The sequence below is a fragment of the Seriola lalandi genome, unplaced genomic scaffold, assembly GCF_002814215.2.
Source record: "Seriola lalandi dorsalis isolate HSWRI2012SDOR001 ecotype SW California unplaced genomic scaffold, Sedor1 jcf7180002054476, whole genome shotgun sequence".
In the NCBI taxonomy this organism is placed as follows: Eukaryota; Metazoa; Chordata; class Actinopteri; order Carangiformes; family Carangidae; genus Seriola; species Seriola lalandi.
This window is the reverse complement of record NW_019525029.1, coordinates 3,009,259-3,015,360: the sequence shown is the minus strand read 5'-3', so window position 1 is coordinate 3,015,360 and position 6,102 is coordinate 3,009,259.

Here is a 6,102-nt window from a genome sequence, read left to right as displayed (position 1 = left end):
AAAAAACGCCATAGTATAGTAAGGCATTAAAATGTCGAAAACGCAATAGTATAGTAAGGCATAAAAAACACCATAGTATAGTAAGGCATAAAAAACATCAAAGACGTCATAGTATAGTTAGGCATAAAAACATCAAAAAACGTCATAGTATTATAGTAAGGCATATAAAATACAATAGTATAGTAAGACAAAAAAAAAAGTCAAAAACGCTATAGTATAGTAAGGCATAAAAACGTGAAAAAACGCCATAGTATAGTAAGGCATTAAAATGTCGAAAACGCCATAGTATAGTAAGGCATAAAAAACGTCAAAAACGTCATAGTATAGTAAGGCATAAAAAACGCCATAGTATAGTAAGGCATCAAAAACGCCATAGTATAGTAAGGCATAAAAGACGCCATAGTATAGTAAGGCATAAAAAACGTCAAAAACGCCATAGTATAGTAAGGCATAAAAAAACGCCATAGTATAGTAAGGCATAAAAAACGTCAAAAACGCCATAGTATAGTAAGGCATAAAAAACGCCATAGTATAGTTAGGCATAAACACATGAAAAAATGTCATAGTATAGTAAGGCATAAAAAACGTCAAAAACGCCATAGTATAGTAAGGCATCAAATGTCAAAAAACGCTATAGTATAGTAAGGCATAAAAAACGTCAAAAACGCCATAGTATACTAAGGCATAAAAATGTGAAAAAACGCCATAGTATAGTAAGGCATAAAAACATCAAAAACGCCATAGTATAGTAAGACAAAAAAAACACCATAGTATAGTAAGGCATAAAAATGTCAAAAACGCCATAGTATAGTAAGGCATAAAAAACGTCAAAAATACCATAGTATAGTAAGGCATAAAAAATGCCATAGTATAGTAAGACAAAAAAAGCGCCATAGTATAGTAAGACATTAAAACGTCAAAAAACGCCATAGTATAGTAAGGCATAAAAACGTCAAAAAATGCTATAGTATAGTAAGGCATTAAAACGTCGAAAACGCAATAGTATAGTAAGGCATAAAAAACGCCATAGTATATTAAGGCATAAAAAACGTCAAAAACGTCATAGTATAGTAAGGCATAAAAACGTCAAAAACGCCATAGTATAGTAAGGCATAAAAAACGTCAAAAAACGCCATAGTATAGTAAGGCATTAAAATGTCGAAAACGCAATAGTATAGTAAGGCATAAAAAACACCATAGTATAGTAAGGCATAAAAAACATCAAAGACGTCATAGTATAGTTAGGCATAAAAACATCAAAAAACGTCATAGTATTATAGTAAGGCATATAAAATACAATAGTATAGTAAGACAAAAAAAAAAGTCAAAAACGCTATAGTATAGTAATGCATAAAAACGTGAAAAAACGCCATAGTATAGTAAGGCATCAAAAACGCCATAGTATAGTAAGGCATAAAAAACGGCATAGTATAGTAAGGCATAAAAAACGTCAAAAACGCCATAGTATAGTAAGGCATAAAAAACGCCATAGTATAGTAAGGCATAAAAAAACGCCATAGTATAGTCAGGCATAAAAAACGGAAAAAACGGCATAGTATAGTAAGGCATAAAAAACGCTATAGTATAGTAAGGCATAAAAAACGTCAAAAAACGCCATAGTATAGTAAGGCATTAAAATGTCGAAAACGCCATAGTATAGTAAGGCATAAAAACGTGAAAAAACGCCATAGTATAGAAAGGCATAAAAACGTGAAAAAACGCCATAGTATAGTAAGGCATTAAAATGTCGAAAACGCCATAGTATAGTAAGGTATAAAAAACGCCATAGTATAGTAAGGAATAAAAAACGTCAAAAACGCCATAGTATAGTAAGGCATCAAAACGTCAATAAACGCCATAGTATAGTAAGGCATTAAAACGTCGAAAACGCCATAGTATAGTAAGGCATGAAAAACATCAAAAACGTCATAGTATAGTAAGGCATGAAAAACGCCATAGTACAGTAAGGCATAAAAGACGCCATAGTATAGTAAGGCATAAAAAACGTCAAAAACGCCATAGTATAGTAAGGCATAAAAAACGCCATAGTGTAGTAAGGCATAAAAAACGCCATAGTATAGTCAGGCATAAAAAACGGAAAAAACAGCATAGTATAGTAAGGCATAAAAACGTGAAAAAATGTCATAGTATAGTAAGGCATAAAAAACGTCAAAAACGCCATAGTATAGTAAGGCATAAAAAACGCCATAGTATAGTGTGAGAAATATTAAAATGTATGTTGCATTGCTAAGAGAGTGTTGTTTATTATTTGTTCATTATTTGTTTATTATTTGTTCTTTAGTATTATGATGATTACTGTTGCTATGCGTTGGGGGGCGCTAGGGTGAAACTCAAGGCAGTCACGCACACATAGGGAGACACCAGAAGAACAGGATGACAGGTGACCGCCTCAGATGCTTAAAGTAAGAAACAACTCCTAACATGGTGAAGAGGCGGTTACAGGAAAAGGAGGAGGAGGGTTTTTTTCTAGGTGAGGACAGCTCAGATGAAGGAGGCACTGTGCCAAGAGGCTGGGACCAGCCTGTGCACCAACGAAGGGAGAGCTGAGTCTAAACCATGGTTTCTCCCCAACCTTTTCACCAATCAGATAGTTACAAAAATACATACAAAACTCTGTGTAACTGCTAAGATAGAGACTCTTCTCTGGGACGTTGGCCACAGCTAACTGCTTGCAGACTGTGGTTTTCAGATCAGAGGAGATCCATGTACATGCTGATTTTGATTCTTTAATAGCAAATAAATATTCGTATAAATGGATAACTTTGAGTGGAGAACTCTTATTGCAAATAAACGAATGCGCTGACAATAGTAAGGCATAAAAAACGCCATAGTATAGTAAGGCATTAAAATGTCAAAAATGCCATAGTATAGTAAGGCATAAAAAACGCCATAGTATAGTAAGGCATTAAAACGTGAAAAAATGTCATAGTATAGTAAGGCATAAAAACGTCAAAAACGCCATAGTATAGTAAGGCATAAAAACGTCAAAAACGCCATAGTATAGTATAGTAAGGCATAAAAAAACATGAAAAAACGTCATAGTATAGTAAGGCATTAAAACGTGAAAAAATGTCATAGTATAGTAAGGCATAAAAAACGTCAAAAATGCCATAGTATAGTAAGGCATAAAAACGTCAAAAACGCCATAGTATAGTATATTAAGGCATAAAAAAAACATGAAAAAACGTCATAGTATAGTATGGCATAAAAAACGCCGTAGTATAGAAAGGCATAAAAAACGTCAAAACGTAAGGCATAAAAAATGCCGTAGTATAGTTAGGCATAAAAAACGTCAAAAATGTCATAGTATACTAAGGCATAAAAAAGTCAAAAACGCCATAGTATAGTAAGGCATAAAAAACGTCAAAAACGCCATAGTATAGTAAGGCATAAAAACGTGAAAAAGTGTCATAGTATAGTAAGGCATAAAAAACATAAAAAACGTCAAGTATAGTAAGCCATAAAAAACGCCATAGTATAGTAAGGCATAAAAAACGCCGTAGTATAGTAAGGCATAAAAAACGTCAAAAACGCCATAGTATCGTAAGGCATAAAAACGTGAAAAAATGTCATAGTATAGTAAGGCATAAAAAACGCCGTAGTATAGTAAGGCATAAAAAACGTCAAAAACGCCATAGTATCGTAAGGCATAAAAAACGGAAAAAACGCCATAGTATAGTAATACATAAAAAACGCCATAGTATAGTAAGGCATAAAAAAACGGAAAAAACGGCATAGTATAGTAAGGCATAAAAAATGCCATAGTATAGTAAGGCATAAAAAACGTCAAAAACGCCATAGTATAGTAAGGCATTAAAACATCGAAAACGCCATAGTATAGTAAGGCATAAAAAACGCCGTAGTATAGTAAGGCATAAAAACGTCAAAAAACGCCATAGTATAGTGAGGCATTAAAACGTCGAAAACGCCATAGTATAGTAAGGCATAAAAAACGCCGTAGTATAGTAAGGCATAAAAATGTCGAAAACGCCATAGTATAGCAAGGCACAAAAAACGCCATAGTATAGTAAGGCATAAAAATGTGAAAAAATTTCATAGTAAGGCATAAAAAATGTCAAAAAACGCCATAGTATAGTAAGACAAAAAAAAACATGAAAAAACGTCATAGTATAGTAAGGCATAAAAACGTCAAAAAATGTCGTAGGCATAAAAATGTATATGGTAGTGACATGTCCCTACCATCCATATGCAAACCTACTCCCTTGTGTCAATGACGTCATGTGCAAATGAGCAATACAAAAGCGATCATGCAAATGTAACAATTTTTTTTCTTTTTGCAATCGCCCTGCCGCCCCCTGACAAGATGCGGCCCTCGGCGGCTGCCCACGTCACCCGTATCTAAATTCGCCACTGCATGAATGAGTGCATTACATGCAAAGCCTGGAAAACTGACTACCATGGTTAGAGATCATTTCTTGGCAAGGTACGCTAATACAAACCAATCCCATTTATGCCACGATCGGATTTCATTCTTTTTGCCATAAGTTTGCTGCCTTACAGGGGCAGATGCATCTACCCAGTGACAGAGATATAAGCCGTCCATCATCCATCGAGTGGTTTGGCCCAGTTTTTCCACTCACTGCTTCCCTAAGCCTTTTTCTTGATTCCCAATTAAATCGAATGAAATCATCCCAGATGATCCGTTTCACGTGCAGCAGATGCCCTGCTCAAAATGAGGACAATATATAAAGATGTGACAGAATAAGATCTGAATGAACAAGTATGAACAATCTGCACAATAATAGAAATAAAGCTATAGAGAGCCACGCTGCAGCCCCAGCCCCAGCCCTAGCCCTTCACATATCTAGGCTATTGTGTTAGGCTTATTTCATTTAGTGTGTTTTTTTACATTTTGACTAAGCACAGATTAAATTGTTAACTTTGCTAACTAATTTATTTCCTATTATGTAAAACAATGTCCAAAATACTAACCACAAGGCAATTAACTGTCATTTTGGTCAGTATAGTAAATTTATCATTGAACATTTCTCACCATAAATGATATGTGACATTAATTAGACTTCAGTGGATATTGACTGAGTGCCATGTGCTTTATATTCTCATTAATGATCATAAACTTCTCTCATTGTCTCTGGGCAGTGTGATTACAGGCAGAAAATTACATACACCAAGCAGTTTTCGAGTTGTAATGCTTCACAGTAAATGTACATACAAATCCTATTAGGTATTACTTTTGACAAGCTGCTCTACGGTAAAATGTTAGGAAAATTTCAGAGGACAATCTGAATTGTATCCAGGTCATATGAATTCTGCCAACAGATTCTGGCTCTTATGTCCTCTTTTCATAAATATCTCCTCTTTTAAGCTGAGTCATTGTACAACCCTTTCTGCTTCCACTAAGCATTTCAGCAAGAAAAGAGACAGAATGTCAGAATGTGACCCACTTGTTTTTTTGTTTTTTTTTTGTTTTTTGTTTTGTTTCCTCCCCTGCCCTGTCCCAGTGGCAGAAAGTAGGTGAGCGTGTCTGTCTGGTAGCCTACTGTCAGACCCAAGGTAATGCCAGCCTCCATTTTGAGGCAGGCGGCTAAATCCTTGCTGATCTGCCAGCTTGTTCATCCGCACTGGGCTGAGGGGAGCACTGAATCTCTGAGGGCAGCAGGATGCACGCATGTCAGCATAACACCCATTTTTTTGAACAGTCATACTCTTGAAACTTCACCGTCTATATAATAATGTGATCTTAGAACAATCTCGTAAGAACTGTGCATAAATGACAATGCTCTAATAACAAGGTTTAGACCTGTTTCTGGTCCATGTGCAGAGACAGTTCACAATTAGTATGAACTATACTAATTTATCCTGTGTTTTAAACAACAGAGAAAATATGATGAATGTAATGTCTGAATTAAAATGAATAAAACTCCAATAGACTGATGATATACTGACTTAGGATGAATTTCCTGGCACTGAATCGATCCAGTCAGCTCTTGGTAAGCATCTGTGCTCAATTTCAACCTATGAGATGTTTCATTTTTGTTGAGTGGTGTTTCTCCCAAGATGCCAACTCCCCTATCACAAGACACAGACACGCTGTAATTT